The sequence below is a fragment of the Zalophus californianus genome, chromosome 15 (assembly GCF_009762305.2).
Source record: "Zalophus californianus isolate mZalCal1 chromosome 15, mZalCal1.pri.v2, whole genome shotgun sequence".
In the NCBI taxonomy this organism is placed as follows: Eukaryota; Metazoa; Chordata; class Mammalia; order Carnivora; family Otariidae; genus Zalophus; species Zalophus californianus.
Genome location: NC_045609.1, coordinates 7,051,506 through 7,079,290, shown reverse-complemented (window position 1 = coordinate 7,079,290; position 27,785 = coordinate 7,051,506). Strand labels below are relative to the sequence as shown.

The 27,785-nt window shown below is 50.7% G+C and overlaps 1 protein-coding gene across 18 annotated transcripts in view; it reads left to right on the top strand.

Annotated features, from left to right (window-relative positions):
- SGMS1 (sphingomyelin synthase 1) overlaps positions 1-27,785 on the top strand; it is a 263,991-nt gene that overhangs the window by 9,927 nt on the left and 226,279 nt on the right. For 15 of the 18 annotated variants that reach the window (XM_027596050.2, XM_027596054.2, XM_027596059.2 and 12 more), the window contains exon 2: positions 20,866-20,959. The exons of 1 other annotated variant lie outside the window; for it this stretch is intronic. The gene's annotated coding sequence lies outside the window, so the exon portion shown is untranslated. Of the gene's footprint in view, positions 1-13,400; positions 13,420-20,865; positions 20,960-27,785 lie in introns of those variants that run through there. 2 more of the 18 variants (XM_027596040.2, XM_027596053.2) reach the window with 2 other exon arrangements.

Genomic DNA, 27,785 nt, shown 5'->3' with positions numbered 1-27,785 from the left:
TTGCGCGACACCCGAAGCGGTGGCTCGCGAGCCCCACGCCACCCGGTGTTTACCATCCTGTTGCTAGAAGAGTCTTACTTCGTTGCCTTCCTCCCCTGTCCCGCTGAGCTCTGTGTCCGGACCACTCTATAGGAACAGCGATGGCTGGTGGCTTCCTCACCGGTGACGGTGCCCTTCCCGGCAGGCTGTCTCTGTTCAAGGTACAAAAGGTGGAATGTTGGGTCGTTTAGAAGTCCCATCAGGTGCACTGTGTGACGCCATGACCAGCCCCAGATGGTGCGTGCGGTGGGGGCTCCCCTGCTGGGCCGGGTGGATGGACGATGCTCGTGCTGGGAATGGGGCTCCCCGGAGTCACAGGGTCAGCAAAGGTTCGGAATAGAGCAGAAGCGTCCTGGGCGCAGGGTGGAGAACAGAGTTCCACAGAGCTGCCCCCTAAGGAGGTGGGGAGTGCTGGCTGAGGGGTCCCCCTGTTGCAGTAGTGAGGGGCAGCCGCAGAGGCCAGAGAAATGGCAAAGGGGGGGCTCTGCTGAGAGCTTTTCACCCTGGTGACAATCGCAGGCTGACCGTTGGGGGGGCCGTCTGCCCGGGGTGGGATGTGCGTGGGGCGCGCGGAGAAGCGGACTTGGCTCCTCCTGAGGTGTGTGGGCAGGTGGAGGAGGAGGGAGGCGCTGACGGACTCCGTGTGCCACAGAAGCAGCTCTGGGCCCGCCGGGGCGCGGAGCCCGGATTCTGAAAGCGGCTGGGGAGGGCCAGGCAGGGCAGCGGAGCCAGGTTCTAGGCCTCCCTGGGCACCGGCTCTGTCGCGTGAGAGGGAAATCGTGGCCCCTCCTTCAGGGGCCGGTCAGGTGCGCGCCCCTGGCCCCTGGCCCGTCCCGTTGGCTTCCCTTCCTGCTCACCGGGTGGCAGGGGGGTGCCCTTCCCTCGACTACGTGGAGGGCCCGAGTGTTCTGAGGCTTGACCATGTGGACTGTTGTCCTTTTGCTTGTGTGTCTCCTGGATCTCGTCCCGGAGCCTGTCCCTGTCCCTGCTGGCTGTGAGTTCAGTTTCCTTACTCTAAGATCCCAGGTGCCCAGAACGGCCTGTGTTTGTCATCGTCTTTGTGGAAATCTTCATGGGCGGCCTCAGTCTCTGGCCGAAGCCTTCAGGATCATTGACGGCAGCTTGACTTGGACGATGAGGCTCAGGACGGGCGTGAACACAGCAGAGGCTCTGCCGCACGGAGCTTTGCAGGGAGTGTGCCTCACGCAGTCAGCACGTTGGCAACCGTGGACTGTGCCTGGTGCTCGGAGGCAGAGCCTCGGCCGTGCCTCCTCTCGGCGCCGCTGCCCGTTCACAGGCTGGTGACTCGACATTTGTTTTATGGCCGCTGTCTGTGCAGGGACACCTGAGTTCTGAGAGGGCCTACAGAGTTACCATCCGGTGCGCTGGGCCACGGTCCAGGTTTCCACAGGGCCCTGCACGGGGCCTGCTTTCCCCTCCTCTGATTTTAGAGACCGAGGCAGGGTGGTGGGAGCTGACGGAGGCTTCTCAAGCCCTCTTAGGCCGTCTGCGTGAAGGCCCCGGCAGCGGACCCGGGTCTCCCCCCCCGCCCCCCCCCCGGGGTCCGTGTGTGGGTTCACGGAGCTGCTGAAATCACACTTACTATTTGGGGTGTGGAGCGTTTTTCTGTGGAGGCTGTCTAAAACTCTTGTGAAATTCACCAGGAGGACCACTGAAAGGTCCCTTTTTAAAACTGTATGATTGAGGGTCTTTACTGCCGCCTGTTCCCTTGTTAGAGGGGCTGATGAGAAGGGTCCACCGCGGAGAGGAGGCGGATGCACGCCAGGAGCCTCTTGTGGGTACAGAGGACTTGACGTTTCTGTCTTAGGGGTGGGACAGGGTCAGTTCTTCCTCGGAAGAGATAGAAGCAAAGGGACAGAGCTGGCCTCGTGGAGGGAGGAGGGGCGTGGCGCGTGTGATGCTGCTGCGTGGCTCATTGTCCATGGAGCCAGAGGAGAAGGTGAGCCACAGAAGGTGGGCAGGAGACTCTGGAACAGGTGCTGCCTCTCAGATTCCTGCCTCTGACGGAAAACAGGTCTGGAGAGGACAGGTAGGACTTCGGCCGTCGATGTCAGAGGCCCCTGGTTTAGGAGATTCCCCTGCGTGAGAAGTTCCTAGTAGTTTATCTAAATGATGAAGTTCATGACAATTGTCCTTTGAGATCAGGGTGTGGAGGGTTGCTTTGAAGAGGGGCTGGCATGGATACTTACATACTGTCCAGGAGTTTATTTTAAGAAATAATCAAGCCGGTTGTTCATCCCAGAGCTGTCTACTAGAAAAGTTGGAAACCAGATATCAAATACTAGGGCACTGGCTAAACAGATTACGTATACCCACACAGTGGAATACTAGACAACCCTTGAAAACATTACCTAGAAGAATAATCCTATAGAAAGATGTCCTGTAAACATTGTTGTGTGCAAGGAGGTCTGTGGCGCTTTTACAGAAAATACACTCTTCCAAAAGTCCTGGTTGGTGGCTGCCGTGGGCCAGGTGCCCCGCTGGGTACGGGCGACACGGTGGTGAGCGCAGGTCGGGTCCCTGCCCTCAGCAAGCCTGTGGTCTCCTGGGGGAAGAAGTGAAGCCTTGCTGACTTTCCCATAAAAAAGTGTTTAAATACTGGGCAAAGAATGACTCTTAATAAGGAGTTTTTAAAACCCTTTAAAGTCGGAACCACTGTCTTGTCTGCTTGTTACCAGCCATACCCCTGACCCGAAACCACCGATTTTCCAGAAAGTCGGAAGCTGGTCATCGAGGTGTCTTCCTGCTCATGGCCACTGTTCAGCTCTCTTCTTGCAGAATCCTCTCCCCCCCACATAGTGCAAGCCTCTGTGGGTGGAAAAGGATGGTGGCACATGGTTCTGGAAGGGGGGTGCCCCTGCTCTACTTCCTGGCTTCTGTCCTCTGTGCTGGTCGCCAGCTCGCCTTTGGTCCTCACTTGCCACCTCTCTTGGCCCCATGTCTCTCTGAGTCTTTGCCCCTGACGTTCGATTGTCTGTGGTGTTGGCAGCCATGTGGAGTCGGGCTCCGTTCTTAGAAATCACCTAGTTTAAATCCTTCCTTGGAGCCTGGTGGGGTCTGGGTCGGAGTGTCTGGGTGTCCTGATTCCTCGTGACCCCTTTTTCAAAGCTGACACCCTGGCCCCTCCAGTCACTGCGCAGATCTGTGGTAAAAACCGGTACGCATTTCCCATCACTGGCCGTACAAAGCTGCAGGGAAGGTTGGGGAGGCGTGGGGCTCTGCTCTCAAGGGCAGCCCTCCAGAGAGGGCAGCCGGCGATGGACCTCCCGACGAGGCCCTGTGATGGAATGCCGAGGGCCCTGCAGGACTGGGCTAACACGTTCAGGAAGGCGGTCAGCGGGAGGGCAGGTGTGCGCTGGAGGTAGATGCGGGCAGGGATGGGTCGCCCAGGGCCCCTCTGAATGGCCCCTTGGGGTCTGGCTGTTGAAGGCTGCTTTGCATTTGCCTTTTAGCCTAGGTTTTCCTTTAGAAAACCTTTCCTCCTGCCTTCTCCTCACCCCGCCTCCCCTACTCTCCTCCCTTTCTCCCCTACTTCTCGTCTTTCTCCTCCGCTTAGAAAATACAGAAGCAAAAAGAACATCATCCAGAATCCCATCACCTGTCCATAACCACTGCTAGCATTTTGGTGTGTGTCCCTCCCGTCAGTTTTACATAAACGTTGGATGTGCGTGCAAGGAACATGTTGGCCAAATGCCAAAAGATGGAATGTTAACAGGACCTGTATTGCCAAAAGGAAATCTCACCGCTCTAGAAGGGACTTCTGGGATGCAGCAGAAGTCTGAAACTTTATGAAAATGATTACAATGTTATTAAGATGATAACAGTTAGCACTGTGGCACAGGAAACTTAATTTCTTAGTGTGTGGTCTGCATAGTGAACGTCTGTGGTCCAGGGTAGGTGACGGCCCAGCTGGGGAGGAGGGGGCAAGCAAGGGTTTATTTGTGTTGTTGATTTTTGAATAATGATTATTGTTTTGGCCAGCTGTCAGAGTAACGCACCATGAGGGGAAATTTGTCTCCGACTTATCAAACTTTTGTCAATTCACTGACCTCTCTCTAACTCCTGGACCCGCCACTTTCTTTGGTGATGAGGGTGCAGTTGTGGAAAGTGGCCCCTCATCCCAGCCTTGTGTGGTGTCTGAGAAAGAGACTATGCAGATAATCTCAGGAGCAGAAGTGAGATTGTTGCCTTCACACAGATTTTTTTCCTGGTATTCTGGCATGCGACTCCTGCCTCACACAGCCGGTTGAGAGAAAAATGGTCCTGAAGCCTTGACTCTAGAAGCATAGCGTGGAGCGGTGTCATTGGCTTTCAAGATAACTAAGCTGTTTTCCAAATGTCCGTCTGCATCTCGACTTTCACTGCCTGCACACCAATTTCAGCATCTTCCCTGGAGAAGAATGACAGAGGAGTCTGTGGACTGGTAGCCACGTAGAAATACTTGTTCTCTCAGGCACCCCAGGTTCTAACAGTGAATGTTGTTAAGTCCGTCAGCATGCTCTGTGGACTCTGCTCTCTGCAATAGACAGTGTTCGAATTTTATTCAGGCAGCCTTTTAAAATAGGCAGTAACCAGCCATTCCATCCTGTCTTTGAACGTCTCAGTACATCTTTGTCGTGGCAGAAGTACATGGGTACTCATGTAAGTCGTAAGTGCAGGACAAAATCCCTTGGGTGTCATGTCGTTTGTGTTTGGGTGGAAGAGGTTTTTATTCTAAGATTCATCTGGAACGCTCACTGACTTTTGGAAATCAGTCTTCCGAGACTAACAGTAAATATTTGAACGATGTGCCTGGTTTGCGTTACCGATGCTGCCGTGCTGGGTGGCGCGATGCCCTGATCACACAAGAGTTCAAGGATGCCAGAAACAGCTGAAGAAGCATTCTCCTCTTTGGCCTTCCAGATCGAAACCCAAGATTTTGGCCGAGTATGGAAATTGAAGACAGCTCCGGCATATCTTTTGATGTATATGGTAATGTATATTTTATTTGTGTAGGCTTAAAGCCTATTATTTCTAAGATATGACTGAGAATGTTCCAAATCTATAATTTGCTTTGAAAGAGTATAAACATCTTTTGTTTTAATTATAGTAAAATATACGTAACAGAAAATGGACCATTCATGGTGTTAAGTGGACTCACTTTGTTGAGCAACCATCACCGCCGTCTGTCCAGCACCCCCTCATCCTCACGAGCTGAGATGCTGTCCACATCAAGCACTAGCTCTCCGTTCCCCCGCCCCTCAGCCCTGGCACCCACTCTTAACTTTCTCCGTCTGTGATTTTATTTACTCTAGGGACCTCATGTAAGTGGAACTGCACAGTACTTGTCCTTTTGGGCGTGGCTTATTTCTATCTTTAAAAAGGCCTTTTTTTTTCTTTTTAAGATTTTATTTATTTGTCAGAGAGAGAGAGAGAGCACGAGCGGGGGGGATGGCAGAGGGAGAAGCAGGCTCCCCACTGAGCAGGGAGCCCGATGTGGGACTCCATCCCAGGACCCTGAGATCATGGCCTGAGCTGAAAGCAGACACTTAACTGACTGAGCCACCCAGGCGTTCCCCCCCCCTTTTTTTTTTTAAGATTTTATTTATTCATTTGAGACACAGAGATACAGAGAGAGAGAGAGAGAGAGAGAGAGCATGAGCAGAGAGGCAGAGGCAGAGGGAGAAGCAGGCTCCCCGCTGAGCCAGGAGCCCGATGTGGGGCTCGATCCCAAGACCCTGGGATCATGACCTGAGCCGAAGGCAGACGCTTAACCATCTGAGCCACCCAGGCACCCCGCCCCCCTCCCCCCTTTTTTTTAAATAAGGAAAAATGTGTGCCTTGTGATCAGTTTTGCTGTTGGGCCACGATGCTCAAGTTTGGTCAAGGAGCTGCTTCCCTCGTGGACCTAAAAACACCCAAGTACTTTGAGCAGTGTTCAGCTGAAGCCGTAGCATTTGCCTGAGGTCAGGAGAGCAGAGGGTCCCCGACTCACCATGTTTTTACTTTATGATGATGTGAAAGTGATGTAGAAACCGCACTTGGCATTTCGAGTTTGGACGTTTTCCCCAGGCTGGCGAGATGCAGTACAATCCTCTCCCGGGATGGGGGGCGGCAGCCTCCAGGTGGACCCCCCATCACGAGGGTCAACAACGTGCACACTTCCCACCACTCTGCCCCCACACAGCCGTCGTGTTTGTCACCTCGGCACAGTGCTCAGTAGATTACCTGGGAGAGCCAGCCCTGTGTTATCAAATAGACTCTGTACTCGATGCTCTAGGCCACCTGCAGGCTCCCGCGCATGTTCTGTGCACAGTGAAGGTTGGCTTAGCTAGGCTGGGAGGTTCAGTGCTGGGTGTGTTAAATGCATGTTCACCCGATGATATTTTCAACTTATGTTAGGTTTGTTTGTTTGTTTGTTTGTGTATTTATTTTTAAAAAGATTTATTTGACAGAGAGAGAGAGAGCACAAGCAGGGGGAGAGGCAGAGGGAGAAGCAGGCTTCCCGCTGAGCAGGGAGTCCGATGCGGGGCTTGATTCCAGGACCCTGAGATCATGACCTGAGCTGAAGGCAGACGCCCAGCCGACAGAACCACCCAGGTGCCCCTTACCTTAGGTTTATTGGGATGTAACCCCCCCCCCCCCCCCGTCAGTCGAGGAAGAGACTACATGAAAGCGGCCTTGCCCATGAACTTGGCAGCAGCCTTTCCTGAGGCCTGTCAGCATTCTTGGAAAAGCGCCTGGTGTTTTCACGTCTTTTGCTCTGATTGGTCTTGCGTGGCAGGAGGGAGAGGTGATGGGGGGCTGGCCCCTCCACTCAGCCTCTCAGCCTCGGCCAGTAGAGTCCTCAGCAGAGGCCTTTCTGGGTGCGCAGATAACGATTTGTTTCAGCACTTTGCTGGTCGGTTGGCTGGCCCCTGGCAGTGCAGGCATGTCCGCGTAGGGACCGCCGTGTGTTTGGGAGGGGAGCTGAGCTTCTGGGCCGTAGGTGTTTGCTCTCACAGTGTGTCAGCTCTTGGTGTTCGTGTGTACTTGGGGGGGCCGCGGGGATGGAGCATGGCCGGGGAGGTGGGGCACAGGCCTCCTGAAGCCACAGGTCCCAGGCAGTGTGTTTGTAGAGATGTGGGAGATTGAGGTTAGCTTCCTGTCTGTGGTGAGAGAAGTGAAACCTGTCGTACCCTTATAGGCCTGATAAGAATCAAATGGGATGAACTGTGTTCTTAGCAGCATCCAACCAGCAGTCTGTTTACGCCACCCGCATTTTCTGAGGCCACGGCCCGGCCTGAGGAGGGCGGCCTGTCCTCCGGGTCACTGGCCGCACTGTGGACACATGGTTGGGGGAAAGTCTGTGTTTTGCCCTAGGATCTCTCTTTCTGTTTCATCTTGTCCTGGCATCTGTCTTGGTCTTTTTACTGATGGGTGTGTGTGTGGATTGCAGAGTTGTGGAGTGGGTTTAAATAACAAGGCCGTGATTTAAACTTTATTTCTTTTTTAAAGATTTTATTTATTTATTTTTGAGAGAGGAGCGGGGGGAGTAGAGGAAGAAGTCCCAACGTGGGGCTCAATCCCAGGACCCCAGGATCATGACCTGAGCTGAAGGCAGATGCTTAACGGACAGGGCCACCCAGGCGCCACAAGGCCTTGATTTAAGTAGGGAAGCAAGAACAAATAACATGCACATTTGATACTCAGTTGTATCACTTACACATTTACTTAGACACTCTGGCAATTGGTCAAATATTCTACTTCAAAAAATAACCACAATACGGTCTGCCTTAATGTTTTGGTTCAGTGTGCTATATATATCGTCAGGGCTAGGTGTCTGGGAAGAAAGATAATTAGGGCGCTTTTGTACCACGAGCATTCTGAGTGCTGCTAACGAACGCACTGCTTCTGATCCCCGGGCAAACAGTTTACAGTTGAAGTCTGCCTTCCGTTACGCGCCTGATGGCTGAATGCAGCGTGGCACCTGCTGGGTTGAGCCCCCCTCTGCACCCCCCGTAAGTCGTCGTCGTGGTTCCCCTTGGCTGGTGAGAGCGTGGCAGAGAGGCGGGGCTCCTGCCCACGTGTCTCCTGATGGACCGGGGACACCAGTGAGCGCTGTCTTCATCCCTCGCGGGGAAAGCGGGCCCCACTCTTGAGGAGGTTAAGATCAGAAGAGGAGGGTGGCACACGGCCCCAGACTGTTCATGCCTCCGGTGTCTGCCGCTCCCGTCGTGCGCTGAGCTAGTCTGAGTCTTCCCAGACCACGCCCCTGGGATTGCTGACCCTCGGTCCCCCGCCCTCCTCCCCTCTCCTGGACCATCCTGCTTTCATATCCTTTTTCCTCGTTGGGTCTTTGAGCTCCTCTTGTCTTCCCAAGGACTCCTTCCCTGGCACCTCTGCCTGACTGGTACTTGGAAATGTTCCCTTAGTTCACCCCTCACCCCTGTGGTGTGCAGGCAAGGCGAGCAGTCTCCTCTCTTCCAGCTGGGGTCCAGCCGGGAGAGGGCTCCGATTATTGGGTTTCTGGCTCAAAAAGTTCCTTACTGTCTGGGAGGCATGGTCAGAGCAGTTTAGTGCCTAAAACTTAGACCGTGTAGGGGGAGTGACGGAGGAAGTGCAGAGCATTTTCCGCACCAGGCTTCTGCTGCAGGAATAAAACTCTAGGGGTCAGAAGTATTGATGTGGATTAAAGCCGACCTTTCCCATCTGATCTGTACTTCGTTTCCAGAATGGTTAAGCCCCCCCCCCCGCCCCCGGAATAAACAGTAGCATGTTTTTCAAGTTTTACGCTCTTCTTCGTTTTTGAAAATTCAGTAAATAATAAAATCTCAACCTGCTCACACGTGCTCTGGCCTGTCCCGTTCCTCTGTCTCGGCGTAGAACACAAATTTGCACGCTCTTCACAGTAACATATGTTTGAAAATAAGTATTAGAAATTGACTTCAAGAACTCATTTGTTTGGGCTCACAGGTTTGTTGCCAGTTGCATCTTTAAGGCCCCTTCAAATTATATGGCTGTTCGATTTAAAATATTTATGCAGTATTTATTTTATGACTATAGAGGATTGCACAGTTAATTTTCTTTACCCCTCAATTTTCTTTATTGCCTTAACATTTGGAGGTACTGTTTCTGAGATTGTATATCTTAAGACTGTGATTTCTTGGATTTTTTTTTTTTTTTTTTTTTAGTTTACTGAACTGCCTAAGTGGAGATTTTGTCAGATTCGTTCATCTGTGTGGTGCAGAAGTTTATGGGAAATGAATGAGGGAACACAGGATATTGGGCGGCATACATCATGGTGTAGTGATTATTGCCAGAGGCGAGTTCGGGTGCCTGCACGGGCCAGTCACCAGCCATGGGGTGGGGACAGTAATGCCCATCATACAGGTTTGTTATGGGATTGGGTCTGTCGGTGCCCAGTACGCTGCAGGTGTAGAGGGTACATGGTAGTGGCTATTACTAGGGCTTCTTTTTGAGGACAGAAAGCAGTAGAAAGTGGTTATGGGGGCACCCGGCTGGCTCAGTCAGTGGAGCACATGATTCTTGATCTTGGGGTTGTGAGCTCGAGCCCCATGTTGGGGGTAGTTTACCTGAAAAAAATAAAATGTCTTTATAAAAAATAGCGGTTATGTCTTCCTGTCATTTTTTTTTTATTATTATTTACCATAACAGAGGATTTTTTTGGTGGCACGAGGGAGGTCTTGGCTGACTGAAAGCCTCATTCCGTTTTTCGATTGCATTCATGTCGTCTAAATTTGTGCATGTCCATCTTTTGTTCTGGTTGCTTTTTTTTTTTTTTTTTAAGATTTTGTTTATTTGACAGAGAGAGACACAGCGAGAGAGGGAACACAAGCAGGGGGAGTGGGAGAGGGAGAAGCAGACTCCCCGCCGAGCAGGGAGCCCGATGCAGGGCTCGATCCCAGGACCCCGGGATCATGACCCGAGCTGAAGGCAGACGCTTAACGACTGAGCCACCCAGGCGCCCCTGTTCTGGTTGCTTTTACAGCTGTGGCGCATGATGCGAAAAACACAGCAGATCACAGTAAGTTTTTCTCTGTCTAGAACCTTTGCAGATCAATCAGTCTGACCAGCCAGTTCTTTGTGCAGAGAGTAGTGGCTTTATATTGATCTTTTTTGCAGTTTTAGATGTTTTTATGATGAAACATTTTAATCATTTAGAAAAATATAGAGAATAATATAATGAACATATATATATATACCCAAGCCCTCACTTTTATCAAATATTTTGCATATTTGATGTGTTTTGGGGAGTGTGTGTGTGTATACATTTTTTTTTAAACAAACACACCATTTCCATGGGACTGGAAGTTCGGGGGCTGTGGGGTCTGGTTCTCTGCTCTCTGGTGCGGGGGGGGGGGGGGGGGGATAGTGCTTGGGGAGTGGCGGGCTTCACAGAAACACTGTATCCTTCTCCAGGGGCCATCAGCCCTTCTTCCCAGCGGTAATATTGTTAGACAGCAGCCTTCCAGGAGGTGAAAGTATCTTGCTGGGTTCAGCCAGTGATACAATTGTGAGTTAAATGAGGACTGCCCTCAGGGAACTTTGAGGTTGAGACACAAGGTGGGGCAGAGGAATTCAGAAATGGCTCCTACGGAAACCAGAACAGGTGCGGAGCTGCAGTAGCCCTTGGGATGAACCTGAACTTCCATGAACTTGAACTTGAAGATGGGATGAACTTGGGGACGCGGAGATGGGGCAGGCCTTTCCAGGTGAGCCAGAGCTCCGCGGTGGGAACAGTGTTCCTAGGGATTGAGAGTAGGTAGTTCAGGGTTGCCTGGACTCTTATCACCAGTAGCAAGAGAAGTGGCCAGAGAGCAAGACCCCTGAGCCCTAACTTCACAGAACCGGCAGCGCTAGGCCCTTAATGGAGCAGGACAGCAGATGAGAAGAGAAGCGGACATTCCAGAAGCAGGCCGTCCTGGATGAAACTTTAGTTGCTGCCCTTCTGGCTGTGTGGCCCGGAGTAAGCTGCTTGCCCTCTCCCATGTGCGGTCCGTTCTTACTTCAGCTGCCGAGAAGTTAAGAGCATGGAATTGAGTTTTGGGGAGACACTGCACTGTTTTGAGGTTCTGTTGCCTGTGGGGATTTGAAAGAAGCAGCTCCGTGAGGAGAAGCCTAAGACTTAGCGGTTGGTCACAGACGTACGGAGCGACCCCCGCGCGTGCCGTCCTGCACACAGTGAACCCACCAGTGCTGTCCTTCCTCCGGTGGAAAAGACCATCCTCTTGGTCGTCTGGGCAGACCCGGGACCATCCACAGTTGCTTTTCCGTGACCCCCGTCCCCTTCCAGGCCCCAGAGGAAGGTCATTTGGTCTCCGCATTATCTCTTGCATTCGTCCAGGCTTGAGCCCGCACCCCTTCCTGCCTGGATTCCACCTAGCCGTGCGCTCTCTGCCCTGACCTCCTTCCCCTCACCCGACCGCTGGCAGTCCTCTTCCCAGGCTGGAGAGGGGGTCGTGGTACCATCCTGCCCACACGTGCCCCTGGCTCCCCGTGCCCCAAGGAGAAAGCCTGAGCCCCTCAGTCGAACGTGTCTGTGGTCTGTCCCTTGCTGTCCCTCTCACCCCCCCCCCCGTCCCCTCCCCGGTGGTGGTTCCTTACTCCCGAGCTTTGTGCCCCCTCGAATGCCTTCTGCTGCACCGGTCTGCCTTAGTTTCCTCTCTCAGGGTCTCTGCCGTCTCTCTCTCCCCCCACCAGCAGCCTGGGCTCGGTGTTGCCCTGCACCTGCCATGGTCCTTCCGCCCCGCACACCGGCTGCTGGGGGAGGGGGGCAGTGGGGATGTGAGTGTGCACTCAGGACGTGTGGTCACAGCCCAGCCCTGGAGAACAGTGGCAGTCACACCTCGTGTGTGTCCCCTCAGGTGCCTCCCTGGACATGCGGTCGCCCGGCAGGTGCGAGGGAGGCCCCCGGGGCTGTCCCCTCCTGTGGGGGCAGAACGGGAAGTGAGCAGCGAAGCAGGGTTCCTAAAATTGGGGGGCCGTCGGTGGTGGAAGAGACCAGACTTGGAGCCAAAGGCCCTTGCTCTCCCGGAGCCGGCCGAGCCAGGGCGTGTCAGAGCGATGTTTTTGCAGTCATCATCAAAAAGAATTGGCAGTGGGCGCCTGGGTGGCTCAGATGGTTGAGCGACTGCCTTCGGCTCGGGTCATGATCCTGGAGTCCCGGGATCGAGTCCCGCATCGGGCTCCCTGCTCAGCGGGGAGTCTGCTTCTCCCTCTGACCCTCCCCCCTCTCATGTGCTCTCTATCTCATTCTCTCTCTCTCAAATAAATAAAATCCCAAAGGAAAAAAAAGGAATTGGCAGAGGGAGTGATGTTGGAAAAGTGTTCTGCGTGTGAACTTTGCGGGAATACTCTCCATTTCCCTGCTTGCCCTTCAGTGCTGGTGAAGCGCTCAGGCTCAGAGGCTGTGCCTGCCTGGGTTCCCTTGGCCACAGGGGCCGGGCCCAGGAGTGGTCTTCTGGGTTCTGCTCTGCGCGGGGCCCAAGGATTCGCCACATTTCAGAGGGTCACTTGGGGAATCTTACTGACATCAAGCGCTTTCCCTGCTTCGCAAACTAATACGGTGACAACAATAAATTCTTAGTCCGTTAATAAGTTGTATTCTTTGCATTCTGTTAAATCCTTTTTTTAAAAAAGATTTTATTTATTTGAGAGAGAGAGAGAGAGAGAGAGAGCGTGTGAGCAAGGGGAGTGGCAGAAGGACAGGGAGAAGCAGGGAGCCCAACACGGGACTGGATCCCAGGACCCTGGAATCATGACCTGAGCCGAAGGCAGATGCCCAACCGACTGAGCCACCCAGGCGCCCCTCTGTTAAATCCTTTGAAAAATGAAATGGTTTCTTCCATTCTAGAACTCTGGAGTCTCTGCATACACTTGCTCAGGACGAGAAGACGGCTCAGCTGCACTCAACAATCATGTTCTTAATTTCCAAGAATTTCTAAAATTTTGGAAATTGCTGCCTCTGCAGTGGGCTGTTACAGGGAAACTACGCCTGCCTGCTTTATCAGTCCTCATCTCGACCTCCAGCGTTGGGTGCTCGAGGTGTAGCGGGCTCCCTGGCCCGAGGAGACCTGTCTTCTCTCGGATTCTGTCATGTGAGAGGGCGCTAGTCTGTGTCTTCTCCTGTCTGCCCCCTTCCTTGATGACTTCCCCACCGTCCACTCTGCTGTCCACACACGTCGGTGGTTTTCACTGTATTTTGTTCCCTGCTGCAGTTTGTGCGGATGCCTGGCCGTTTTTCTGTATGTGGGTATTTCTGCTACTGGTCCTGCTGTCCTCCCAGACCCAGTGACTTGAAGACAAACTGACCTGAGAATGTCTGCAGTGGGAAAGGATCAAGAGACCATTTGCTTCTTTGTCTCATTTTAGGAGTAGGTAAACTGAGGCTCGGGGGGTGATGCGGCTTATGTAAGTTGACACAGTCCTCCTTCGATGAAGTTAGGCCAGAAACCAAGGTTCCTGACCCCTCTGTACCTCGTAGAGGTCCTCACACGGACTCTTCATGGTCTCCTGTTCCATTATTGTTAGCTGGGCAAGGAGCCTCAGAGCTGTTCGACCCTCACGTGTCCCTCTTTCCCCTCAAAGTAGACATCAAATAGTCATTCACCAAGACCTACCAATTTTTTCTGTGATTTGAAAATTTTATTCAGTTATTTAAAAAAAATTACCAGCAGTAAAATTCACTCTTTTGGAGCATTTAGTTCTCTGAGTTTGAACACATGCACTGATCCATGTGTCCTCTACTGCAAATGGCCCGTGGCATCCGCCGCTCAGATCCCCTGGTGCTACCTCTTTGTAGTCAGTCCCCCATCCCTAACTCCTGACAGCGCGGATCCATCCTCTGTTGCTGTTCTGATATTACAGAATATCACGTAAGTGGGATTGTCCAGATTATCCCCTCCTGAGACTCACTTCTTTCCCTTAGTGGAGTGCATTTGAGATTCATCCATGTTGTTGTGTGTATTAGGAGTTCGTTCCTTTTTTTTCACTAAGTAGTAGTCCAGGGTATGGGCGTACCACAGGTTTTTTTTGTTCTGTTTTGTTTTTTTGTTTGTTTTTTTTTTTTACCCTTCACCCACTGCATTCCCACTAGAAATACGTGAGAGTCCTGGCTGATGCGCATCTTTGTTGGCATTTGATGTTGCCAGTTTTGAAAAGTTAGCCATTCTGGGAGGGGTGCAGTGGTATCTCACTGTGATGTTAAGTTGCATTTCCCTGATGATCAGTGATGTTGAGTATCTTTTTATGGCTTATTTGCCTTTCTTCTGCCTGCTAATGTATATCCGTGCGTCTTCTATTATGCTGTTGGTTTTACCCATTGTCATGATCATAATTGTATTCCAGGTTGGTATTGTGCTAGTTTTTTATATCAACATTGTTGTCCATATACTACAGTAGATTCCAGAGGGCAGGGCACTGAGCGAGGAACTTTATATACGTAATCTCAATTTATCCTCACAAAATCCTTGTGACAGAAGTACTGTTTTATCTTATTGTGGAGGAGATTATATAGACCCCATGTTCAACGGATATTTGTTGCATGCCTACCGTAAGCTTTGAGCCAGGCATTAGACCTGTGTACTCGTTCTGTGACTTTGGGCAAGTCATTTAATTACTGAGTCCGTGTTCATATCTGTTAAATAGGGATCTGTCTCACGATATTTTCTCTCAAGGTTATTGAGTGAGGGTTTTGAAGGAGAGTGTAGGAAGCATGCTCAGCAGAAGGTCTGGCCCATGGCATTTACTGAGAAAGCATTAGCATTAGCTTCTGGTCTAACACCTCCTACCGAATGAGGCTGTTCCTGGCCTGTCCTGGCCACCTCCCTCTGGAAAACTGCCCCTGGGTCAGTCCCCTGCTCCACTCTGGATCAAATACTAGAGCCGACACAAGATTCAGCCTTTTCCTTTTATGAAATGTGTTTCTCTGTTTCCTCTGTGTGGCTTACTAATAGACTGCCTCCTTTGGCCAAGAAAGATGGGATTGGACCAGTTTTGCATGACAAACCTGTGGTGCTGCAGTTGTCCCTGCTCAAACCTACACCCCCCCCCCCCCCCGCCAATAGATGCAGAAGGGACCAGTGACCCTGGAGCTTGCTGGTGGCTAACCTGGATGCTCTGTTCCAAAATTCACATTTCATACTTTTTGTTTCCATTTTGCAATCTTTATATTTATCCAATAGCATAATTAATCAACCAATTAAGTTTTTAACTTTTTTTTTAAGATTTTGTTTATTCTAGAAAGTGCGAGCAAGCACAAGTGGCAGGGGAGGGGCAGAGGGGGAGGGAGAAGCAGACTCCCCGCTGAGCAGGGAGCCTGACCTGCGGTGTGGGGCTCCATCCCAGGACCTCCCAGGACCTTGAGAACATGACCTGAGCCAAAGGCAGGTGCTTAACCCACCGAGCCACCCAGGCACCCCCTAATTTTTTAACTTCTTAATGTAGTTACAAACATACAGATTTGGTTGACACCACTTTATACTTTAAAAACCTAACCTTAGGTATGGCAAAGGGGTGCTGTAAGCAATGGTATATGTTGTGTTGTTGGAATTTTTTAAATTTGTCATTTGCTAGTCACTTAATCAGGTTTTTTCTTTTTTTTTAAGATTTTATTTATATATTTGACAGAGAGAGACACAGCGAGAGCGGGAACACAAGCAGGGGGAGTGGGAGAGGGAGAAGCAGGCTCCCTGCAGAGCAGGGAGCCCGATGCGGGGCTCGATCCCAGGACCCTGGGACCATGACCTGAGCCGAAGGCAGACGCTTAATGACTGAGCCACCCAGGCGCCCCTAATCAGGTTTTTTTCTTTATTGGCCAGATCATTTGGGATGATTTCCAGGAAACTGGAAATACTTTGAAGAGATGTTGCTATTTGTAATGAGTGCCCAAGGTTTTCTAATGTCAGTAATAGAAAAGCTGAATGAGGGGCAGCTGGGTGGCTCAGTCGTTGAGCACCTGCTTTCGGCTCAGGTCATGATCCCAGGGTCCTGGGATTGAGCCCCGCATCGGGCTCCCCGCTCGGTGGGAAGCCTGCTTCTCCCTCTCCCACTCCCCCTGCTTGTGTTCCCTCTCCCGCTGTGTCTCTCTCTGTCAAATAAATAAAATCTTTAAAAACAAAAACAAGATAAGCTGAATGAGCCAAGTGTTTACTTAGAGTCCATTTCAGCTCCAGTGGAAGAATGTCTTACCTTTACGAATATCATCAAGGGTGATCTGGTTGGCAAGGTTGTTCTGTTTAGGGTAGGACAAGAAGAGGAAACTGTAATATGAGCAAAAACAAAAGGGTATAGCAATGACCTTGTACAAATTGTCAGGTCATCCGTTGTGGGGTGTGTGAGGCTTTGTCTGTGGGAGCAAGGGTTGGGCTGCAGTGGGCTCCCCGCGTTCTCCTGTCCCCTTGCTGGAGCACTTGGTGTGTCGTCCTTCCTGGGCAGGCGTGGATGTGCTGCTCACCCTATGTGGGGTGCATCCCCCTGTTGGCCTCTGTAATCCCCTCGGCAGCACAGCAGGCCTTTGAAGTGCAGGAGCCCAGAGGAGCATCCAAGACTGGATTCTGGAGTAGACGGCCTGGGGGCCAGGTCCTAGGTCTACCGCTCGCCAGTTTCACGACTGTGCACAACTTAATTGCTTTCTGCACCTCGAGCTTCCTTCATCTGTATAATGGGTGTAATAATAGTGCCTGCTTCACAGGGGTAAACGATTGTAAAGAAAGAAGAACCGTCAAGAGGTGGAGTTGAGATGACCTGATTCTGGTCATCTGGTGCCATTGTTTTCAGTATAGGAGGCGAGCCTCCGGGATACCCACAGTAACGTTTCCTCTCTCCTTCCTACCCACGTGGGAAGAATTTCTCATTTCTTGTATTGAATGCCAGGGGAAAAGTTTGATAGCGTGTTTTTACTAGAAATACAAATAATTATCGTGAAAATGACTGTTGCCACCTAAGAAATGGAGTTAGCTAAACTAAAAGGGACCTTTTTTTTATATGAAGCCCCCCTGCAAATAAAGCCCAAGTATTTTTTGTAGAGTTACTGCACCTAAGATTAGTTATGGTACGTGACAGTGTCATCTTATAGGTGAAAATATTAAAAACATAATCAGCTCTCTGTTAAAAACACAACCCAGCACGATTTCATTGAAATGATTCCACTCTGCTGCTTTAATCTTGAATTTGGCTGGGTTGCATGTGAGTTGATCTTTTTTCCGTTTGAGATGAGCGCAATAAGGTGGGACCCCAGATGTGAGTCCACCAGGAGGAAAAACTGTTTGTGAATCTCACGTCGGTCTAGAAATCCAATTTGACTTACACCGTGGGCAGTGTATGGAGCTGGCTGAGTCTGCATCATTATTCTGAAGTCTGTGCTGATGTCCTGTGACTAATACGTTCCAGCTGTCTGGGTCACTACTTTGGAGTACTATTTATTTGCGGTAGTGATGCTGCAAATAGGAAAAGCTTTCCCTTTTGTTGGTTGAGAGCTCTGCTGGTAATTAGCAAAACAAGCATGCCTCTTATTTGGGAGAGACTGGGAAGGCGGCTGAAGGGTACATTGTACACAACCACAGTGGAAAACAATTTGGCATTACTTAGAAGAGCTGAACACGCACACTCCGCACTCCCGAGCTCAGTCCTCCTCTCTTAAGTGTATACCCTGGAAAAACGCGGTATGTGCCCCAGGGATAGGCACTGGAATGTAAATAGTGCTGTTCATAATAGCAAAAACTGACAAAACCCCAGGTGATCCTCAGCGGAATGGAGCGGTGAGCTGTTGGTCTGTTCACACAGAGAGAACTGTATAGATAGTGGTGATCATCAGCCACGGCCATGTGAGTTGCCGGGGTGAATCTCAGAATCCGCATCAGAAGAGGCAAGTCTTAATACGTACACTCTGGTTTCACTTTACATTGGTTTTAAAACCTGGCAAAATGCAACCGCATACTGAGAATATGTATGTGATGAAAACATAAGGACGAGTGGAGGAATTACATCAGAATTGGGGCTAGTGGTTAATTGTGCAGGGAAGTGGATGGAGGGAGTCAGGAAGGGGCACACACGTCTTCCATAAAACCCCCCAGACCCAGCCGCTGGGGCATCAGGTGCATGGGCTTTGTTTCCATTATTCTCTAGTCTGACATATGGTCGCCGAATAACATGGTACCCCAAATGTAGCAGCTTAAAACACTGACAAACATTGGTTATCTCACAAGGTCTGTGTGTGGGCAAGACGTCGGGAGCAGCTTGGCTGGGCTGGGTGGTTCTGGTTCGGGGATCTCCCATCTGGTTGTGGCTCAGGTAGCCGCGGCAGCAGCCGTCCTCAGAAGGCTCGGTGGGCTCGAGGTGCAGCTCCCGGGCTCCCCAGGGCTGGTGTGCCAAGGGCCCTCCCAGGACAGAGTGAGGGGGCTGCCCTGGACCCCAGCCGTTCAGATCTGACTCCCGTTTCCCCCAGCTGGATGGAGAGATGTGCGCGTTCAGTGGGCAGTAGGAAGAGGGGCAGGAAGCTCCCCGTCTGCTCAGTGTGGGTGGGTGGGGGGCGCAGGATCATTGGCGCCTTCTCCAAGGCTGGTTCCTGTGCTTGTGCACTTCTTGATCTACTTCACGATTAAGTTTTTATAGACAAGCCGAACTGGGAAGCTTATTTTGCATTAGTAATGGTGCAGGCACTCATCGACATGACAAGGATGTGGGTGCCGCACGTGTTTGCAGTGTGGGGCTGGAGTAGAGTCCGTGGTGGGGGCTGACTGTTGGGGGGGAGGGGGCCCTCGCTGCTGACAGCACCTGCAGGGGGTGGGGGTGGGCAGGGCAGAGAGGGACCCGGGGAGTACGGACCCCAGGACGTGTGGTGTAGACGGGACCACGTGTGCCTAGATGTCCGTCTACCTGTGTCCCTAGATCGGGTGGAAATCTGGGACTCGTGATTTTTGAGGAGAATTCTCTGGGCTAAGGACCATCGGTAGTGTCCTGGGCTCCCCGTGATATTGAAGTCTTTACCAGCCTCAACTGTTCTCCCGACACCCCCTTTAATGGGAAAGGAGAGCCCACCCCTCACTCCGTTCCCCTACAAGTGCGGGTGTAGCTGGAAATGAACTGGACCAGTAAGGATAGGAGTTTGAGCTTAATTCATGCTGTGATTACATTGTGCTCGAAATGCATGTTTGTTTTATTAGCAAGTTTTCAATTGCTGTTCCATGCTTATCCTCACCAAAATCTCTGAGTAAAACTGATGTTTCCAAAGGAGCGTCATGTGTTTTCCCTTGGATTTGGGTAGCTTTTGGCCTAACTTCCTGGTGAGTGTTCCTGGGGTCCAGGTGCCCCGGCGTGTGAGGCATCGAGACCCATCCTATCTCCTTGCGGGTTGCAGCATCCTTGGGAACAGGTGCTCCCCAGTCCCCAGGTGAGGAAGCAGCTTGAGGCAGTTCTCTCGGTTTTTCATCGAGCTGGCGGGTGGAGGAGACGGGACTGAAAGCCAGGCACAGGGGCCCTGACTCACTTTCTTCAAGCTTTCGTATGTGGCGCCTTCACACGTTGGACATCAATACCTGTAAACCTCTTTGTGCAGGATTGTGGTGACCAGTGCATGAAGGACCCCTTTAAGCCATAAGGGGACACCACGTGTTCCTCAGTGGTTCTGATGCCGCCTCTGTCCTCAGTGGTAGAGCCGTGCATGTCATTATACGGGACTTGGCTGGCTACAAAAATGAGAGGAAATATCCTCAACAGCAAGTGATAACTGCCTTTTGTTGCGGCCAAGATAAAAGGCACCTCTGGTGATGCTTGTTTTGCTTCCCTTGGCCAACAGTGTGCTCTTTTGAGAAAAAAGGGAGAAAAAAAATATACGTATGGTGTCAAAATTATATTAAAGATTATTGTGTTTAAAAGGGAAGTCTAATTACTAGTAATAGTTACAGAATTGGTAATCATAATTAGAGTATTGATGGTAGTATTGAGAATGATTATTATTTTTTTTTAAGTAATTTATTTCAGGGAGAGAGAGAGCACAGGCAGGGGGAATGGGGAGGGGCAGAGGCAGAGGGAGAAGCAGACTCCCCGCTGAGCAGGGAGCCCCCGATGTGGGGCTCGATCCCAGGACCCTGAGATCATGACTTGAGCCGAAGGCAGACGCTTCACTGACTAAACCATCCAGGTGTCCCAAGAATGATTATTCTTCAGGGAACAAGCTGCCGTGCACCCCCTCCCCCCAGATGGCATGTGAATGTGTTCGGCCTCTTGGCCTTAAGGTTGCTTTTCAGGAGAGCATCGTATGGGGTGGGGGGGCCACCTATATGGTGAGACATGCCTTGAGCTTGGGGTCAGAAGATCTAAGTAGGAGTTTCATCCCCGGTGTTTTCTAGTTGAACATCCTTGTCGTACTGTCATGCTGTCGTTGGGCACGTGGTGGGTCTGCCTGGGAGGCCCGGGAGGCCCAGCAGTCTGGCATGGTTCCGAGGGTTCACGGGGGCCTCACGTGGGGTCTCAGAAATCCACAGTCACACTCCGGCCTTGGAAGCTCCCCTTCTCTTCTGAGTGGCGGTTTGGGCGACATAATGTGTCACTGCCTTGAAATTGATGTGAGTTAAGAGATACTTAATCAGGAATTTCTTTGTCCCAGAACTTTCTAGAGTGGCCAAGGCTAACGGTTGTTCCCCACATTCAGGATGGGATGGATCAGTTTTTTCTCTCCTCACTTTTCTCCTTGCTTAAAAGCAATTTAGATAGAGCACCTTTTTAATCTAGAGGTTTGTCATAAATGAAGAACATTTTCTCAACTGAAATAGCTTTAATTTAATAAAAATCCTTGGTGGTAACATGTTGTTTTGCTTCTGCTTGCAGGGTGAGGGAGCATGAACGGCCTTGAATGCGCCCCTGGGCATATTTAGCCATTCACTTTTCATTAGGAGAAAGAAGACGGCCATCCGCTTGAGAGGTGTGTAAAGATTTCTCTGCAACTTTTTATCCTAAAATTTTCAGACATATGGAAGAGTTAGAAGAATGTGCAGTGAGTTCCTATGTATCCACCGCCTACATTTAACACTTGTTAGCATTTTGCCATATTGTGTGTGTGTGTCTGTGCGTGTGTGTGTGTGTGTGTGTGTGTTTGAGGGCTTGTACATTTTCCTGCTGAAGCATGGTAAAGTAAAAGTAAGTTGTAGGCATCATGACATTTTATCTTAAATTCTTTGGGATGTAGCTCCTAAAAATAAGGATATTTTCCCTTGAGAGGCATTTTAGAACATTCATAAACTATGCGACGTAGAATCATTTAATTAAACACGGTTATAATTTCCTATTGAAAGGTGTAATTTTGGATTTATGATCCTTTCATAGCCGATGTAAATGAAGTCAGGTTTTCAAAAATCTTTAAGCAGTGCTTTATTTAAAGGACAGACAGGCAGTGTGAACCTGTTTGGTGTGAGAACAGTCTGCACATAAAGGATTGGGATTTGCACTTGCCCATGTGCCCTGCACGAGAGGATGGCCGTGTTTTCCTTGTTCCGCGTGCTCTGCCTGTCTGCGCTCCTGAGGCTGGTGTCCCTGCGGCTTTCACAAGTAGACTAGTTGCTGTTCTTGAACGGGTTCGAAGATCTTCACGGAGTTTTGAGCCTGAACTCCCAGGAGAATGTGCCAGGGATATGCAGTCATGTCAAGTTGAGGTTACTGTGTTGAAACCAATGTTCAAGACATTCACAGTGATTCCCAGCACCATGATTTGACTACTCGAATTGAAACTCCCATCAAATCCTGCAGGTGTGTTCCGCTGTGATTAGAGGTGTAGATGGTGACGCGTCACGACCACACAGTCACTTGCTACCACTCGGTGGTTCTGCGTAGCTGTGTGCTGTCCCAAGGGCTGCCCTCTGCTGCATGTTGATGGGTTCTCTCTCAATGGGCCCTGGGAGTCCAAGCATTTCTTCATAGATGTTTATGAGCTCCAGTTGCCTGTTTAGAGCATGATTTTAGACGAAGTTTGTTTATAAGTGAGCCTTATAGGGCAGTGGAGGCTTCTTAAGATTCTTGTGTTTTATTTAGAACACAAAGTTAGTGAGAGCCGTGAAGTTTCTTGGAAAGACCCCAGCATTCCGAAGGAGCTGTGACTGGAGTTGTAGGGCTCTCAGAATGATCTAGTTTGGTTTCTTTGCTTTTTGGCCTCTGGTTAGGCTTTGAAAAGACGATGAAGAGGAGGAGAAAAATGGGACTCCACTTGAGGCAAGAAGGCTTTGACAGATCGAGAAGAGAAAGGTGTCTGCGGCCCGTGTGGGGGCCTCAGTTCGCTCTCTGCACCTGGGGTAATGTTTTTTTTCTCTGTCTGTTGAACCAGGGTATGCACACAGACAGTGCAGTCTTGTTACATATACAGGTCAGTATAATTTCAGAAACCGAGCACTCCCCTGTGTCCAGCACCCGGATCAAGAAGCAGAACATTTCCACCGCAGCCTCATGCCCCCATCTGGACCCTACACACCACCTCGCTCCATGGGTAGCCACGCTCTTGACTTCTAAGAGCATAATTTCATATTGTCTGTTGTTCTTTGTGTGTGTGTGTGTGTGTGTGTGTGAGAGAGAGAGACAGAGAATGTGCGTGTCGTATATAATGCAGATTGTACTGTTTTGTGTCTGGCTTTTCTCATTCAACAGTGTATTAGGTTATCCCATATTGTTGCCGATAGTTACAGATTGTTCATTTTCATTGCTATGGAGTGTCACATTGTGTGAGAATAAACCAGTTTCTTCATTCTATTAGATGCAGGTAGTTTCTGCAGGGCTGGGGAGGGGGTTGCCCTGGCAGAAATGAGGATTACGCGGGGTTTTATCCCCATGGCTACCGTGGAGGCCGTCCTGGGTGTCCAGCTTCTGCTGTCCATGAAAGAGGAATCCAGGGGCAGACAGAAGGTGGAGACACGGCTGGGAGAGCGTGTGTGGTTTCTCAGTCCTGCAGTGATTCCTGCTGCTCTTCCTGGGGCTCAGCACGTCCCTTTCCACCTTGGTCCCTGCTGACAACACGTTTTCTCCCCACTCTCCTCTGCCACTTCCCCCTCAGAGGGGACAGATCAGACACCAGGCCGCTGGTGAATAAAGTTTATTAGGTGCTGATATTAGATGTTCGATGGGGAAAGTCATGGGCTTGCTCTGGAGCACTGTGCTGTGGGTATGGACCCACAGGTGCGGGTGTGGGCCACACCCCTGGAAGCCAGCTGTGCCGCAGAGTTGAGCGTGTAGATGCAGAGGCTTGTGTGGGCCGGGCCTATAACAGGACAGGAACTGGGCGGGGGGGGGGGGGTTTGCTCAGTAAGGGGAATGGGCACTGCGGAGTACAAGCACATGTGCATTGCCCAGTTTTTGACCCAGTAAAATGTGTCTGACTGAATTCGGCAAGCTCACCGATTTCGAACCTTTAGGGAATAGAATGTTCGTTGCGTGGAAGTGGTTCCTGTGGGATTTGGGTGTGGTTATGGCTAAATTTGGTTTCTGTAAGCAAAGTTTTATTCAAACACGGTCATGTTCGTTTGTTCATGGTTCGTCTGTGACTGCTTTTGTGCTGCAACAGCAGAATCGAACGGTTGTGAAAGAGACCAGGGTCTGTAGCTCCGGCAGTGATCTGTGGCCTGCAAGACCTAGCATGTTTGCCGTCGGCGCTTTACTTCATAAAAGCAAGGGCACGGTGGTGATAACCTCTGTAGTTTTGAAATAGTCTGAGCCCATTAATTTTAATGTGAATGCCTTTATTTATCCCTTTATTTATCCAACAAATATTGACCGAGAAGCTACTGTATGTCAGGGGTAATGAGCTGGCAGTAGTCGCATAGGCTCCTGCCCTTGTGGAACTTACCAGAGGCTCCTGTGAGCTGGAAGCTCCACCCCGGGACTGTGCTTTCTATGCATCAGAACAGAAGCATGAAATGGAAACGGAATGACCACATCTTCAGTTTTAAATGAGTGTATGTTGGTTATATTTCTTAATTTTATAAATTTGATAAGCACTTTCCATAACATAATGGTTACTTCAGTTGTATGGCAAATGTATATGGTCTATTTAGATATGGCCATGTCTCTAAGTGTGTCTCAAAGTCCTGCTTGTTTCCATGTGGTGACACAGCATGTAAAGCCATGTAAGGTCATGTATCTGGATTGGGCCGTGACCTTTGACGTGCTCATCAAAGCACAAGCAGACCACCCATCTCAGGCTACTTGAATAATAAATCATAAAACTCAACAGAAAGAACAGCATACGAGGTAGTAAAGTTTGGAATGTGGTATAACAGATTCATCTGTCTCCGTTGGCATGCTTATCTGTTTGCTCTCGTGAGGTTGTAAAAGTCGTTTTTTTCTTAATGGGAGGCCATAGAGGGCATCATCATGAACGGAGACAGGTGAAACTTTTAGTATTGTTTTAACCCCGTTAGCATTTTCATGTGTGCTCGTAGATGTTTTATGGGTGAGAGTCACTGCCCCGTCGTCACCCCAGACTGTCCTCCGACAGACAGAAAGGAAATGCCCTTGACTCCTCTCCACAAACCCTCATAAGCCATCGCGGCTGCATTGCCTCATTCCAGCCTCGAGACATCCTTTAGGAAAGTGAAGTGAGACCGAACATTTATCTGGATGTTGTAGTTACAGTTGGTTAGCTGCGTGTAATAATGTAAGGATGGGAAAAGGCAAGGAGTCCTGGCAGTGTGTACTCCTTGCCTTAGGGGCCATCTGACCTCGGGCGGGTTGCTCCTTGTCACCTTCTGGGTCGGCGATCTGGTGAGGGCACTTTCCCCCGAAATGAGAGCCTCCCAGCAGGGGCCCTCTGCGGGAACCACGGAGACGAACGTCAGCTGGTGGGGAATAGTTTCACGACTGGGGGCCAGACTCCGCACTGGTTTGTCTTGTTGCCAAGATTCATAAAGTGAAGGTGTAGCTCCTCTTTATGAGGAAGAAATGGTACGTATCCTTTCTCACTTTCCGCTTTTGTGTTTAAAATGTTTTTACACATTCAGTCCTGGTCTTCATTTTAGTCATTTTTTATAGTGGTGCAGAATTAGGGATAAATGAAAAGGGAGAACTGAGAAGATCGACCGTTGTTTTCCTCACGAAACTGGGAGCTGTGGGCTTCACTGCTTTGCCTAAAAAGAAAGTGTTCTGAAACAAATTTGAGGAGAAGAGCACCTGATCTGTGGCATTAGAAAACCTGGATCTTCTAACCTTCTAAGAGGGAGCTCTTTCGCCCAGAACTTCAGCCTCAGGGGCATTTAATTTGTCAAGGCCAGCTCATTAAGGTTGACTTCCTCAGGCTCTGGTTTTGCGTCTGGAGAGGGGTCAGTGCTAATGTGCACACGAGGACCACGTGGTAGAGTGAGTTGTGGTTTAGAAAGAGTATCAGGATGACTCTCTTGGTTTCAATCCACAGAAAACCCAATCAGAGTGTCTGTCAGTGAAAGAAGCCTTGTTGACTCCTCAGGTAGCTAGCCGACAGCCGGCGGCGGATCTCACTTCCGGAAGGGCTTGTCAGGGGAGCTACATGATGTCATAGGGTCCTCGATGGCTGCCTTCTCGGGCTGCAGACGGGGGCCCCGCAGCAGCTTCAGGTCCACACTCTTCCAGGGATCCTCTGGGACCGGGCCAAGGGCCTGTCCTGACAGGGTCGTGCACTTCGTGCCGAGAACCCGAGGTCCGCGTGTTGGTTCAGGTGAGGATGAAGGCCTGAGTCAGGGCAGTGCGGGATGCTTCCCTCCAGAAATCGGCCTGGTTTCCCACAGGGTCGGTGGGTGCTGGCATAGTAATAACAATAATAGTAATTAATGCATCTCTTTATGTTTGCAAATTATTTTTTTTAAAGATCTTATTTATTTATTTGACAGAGACACAGGCGAGAGCAGGAACACAAGCAGGGGGAGTGGGAGAGGGAGAAGCAGGCCTCCCGCGGAGCAGGGAGCCCGATGCGGGGCTCGATCCCAGGACCCCGGGATCATGACTTGAGCCGAAGGCAGACGCTCAAGGACTGAGCCACCCAGGTGCCCCTGCAAAGCATTTTTAGGTGTGTTCTCTTGTGTGACCTGAGAGGAGCATCAGGAAGGCGGGATGAAGAAGTGATTAAGAACCCGGATGCTGGGGCCAGGTTGCATGGATTCGGTTATTAGCCACAGACAATTTTGACACATTACTTAACCTCTTGTGTGCCCCAGTCTCCTGAACCGTGCCATGGGGTTGAAGGTATCCACCCGTGAGGGCTCTGGGAAGGGCTAAATTAATGGATATGTGCTGGGCTCTTAGAACAGTGCCTGATACATGCTAGTCTATCCCTTGTGAATCTTTAAAACCAGCCCCGCCAGCAAAGTGTCTTCATGTGATGGGTGAGGCACTGAAGTCCAGAGTCATGTGACCTGTAAGGGTGACATCTGCTGTCAGGTCTCCTGACTTCTTGTGCCCACACTGGTCTTTGTAAGGATTATGGGGGTGTTTGGAGTAATAATAAGTCCAGGGAGGAGAGAGGGAAATTCTCCTTGGTTCCAGAACAGTAGCCTGCTGTTTGGACGTACCTAAGTGTGCAGGAAGCATTGCTGATGTGCTCACGTGCAGTTTGGTCTTCGGCTTCCCCTACACTGAGTGCCCCCGGGTGTGTTTTGGGAGCATCACGACGAGGAAATCCATGCTCCTAAGTGTCCCACGGTGGCAGGCAACATGCTTGGGAGAATCAGCCCTGTCCAGGGTTGGCACTCACCCTGGAAATGTTGGCTGATTGTTTAATGAGATCCAGCATTAGGACCTCAGAGGAAGCTAAGATTTCTGCGGCCGGGAGGTGACTTGACCCTGCAGCGTGGGGTGAAGACATGGCTTCTGTTGGGGAGAGGCTTGGGCCGCCCCAGAATGCTACCTCACCGGTTTCTTCATGAAGAAGATCGTCCCACGGTGTTGAGAATGTCTTGTGGAGAAATTGCTCAGATTGACTTCCTGAAGGAGGCCTGCCCCGGGGACTCAGACCTCGGTATGACCCAGACGTCTGAGGAGGGTCATGCTGCTTTCTGAGGACAAAGACAACAATTTCTTTGTACTGTGGACTCAAGACACTGGAAGTCTAGAGAATCGCTGTGGGTAATCTGTAATACACCCCAAGGACGTAGCTGTGCACGCAAGGGAGAACGTGGTGGGTAATCTGTAATACACCCCAAGGACGTAGCTGTGCACGCAAGGGAGAACGTCGTGGGTAATCTGTAATACACCCCAAGGACGTAGCTGTGCACGCAAGGGAGAACGTGGTGGGTAATCTGTAATACACCCCAAGGACGTAGCTGTGCACGCAGGGAGAACGTGGTGGGTAATCTGTAATACACCCCAAGGACGTAGCTGTGCACGCAAGGGAGAACGTGGTGGGTAATCTGTAATACACCCCAAGGACGTAGCTGTGCACGCAAGGGAGAACGTGGTGGGTAATCTGTAATACACCCCAAGGACGTAGCTGTGCACGCAAGGGAGAACGTGGTGGGTAATCTGTAATACACCCCAAGGACGTAGCTGTGCACGCAAGGGAGAACGTGGTGGGTAATCTGTAATACACCCCAAGGACGTAGCTGTGCACGCAAGGGAGAACGTGGTGGGGCCTGCAGTTTGGAGGCTCCCTGCAGGGGCTTTTGGAGAAACACAGTGCTGCTCGAAATTTCCAGAGCTGGCTTCGCGGCCAGCTTGGCCGCGCCGTGGCCTTGGCCTGTGCCCACCCTGCTGCTCGCTGCCCGGTGTGTGGGAGGCGCTCAGATATTTCTTGAATGGACAGATCT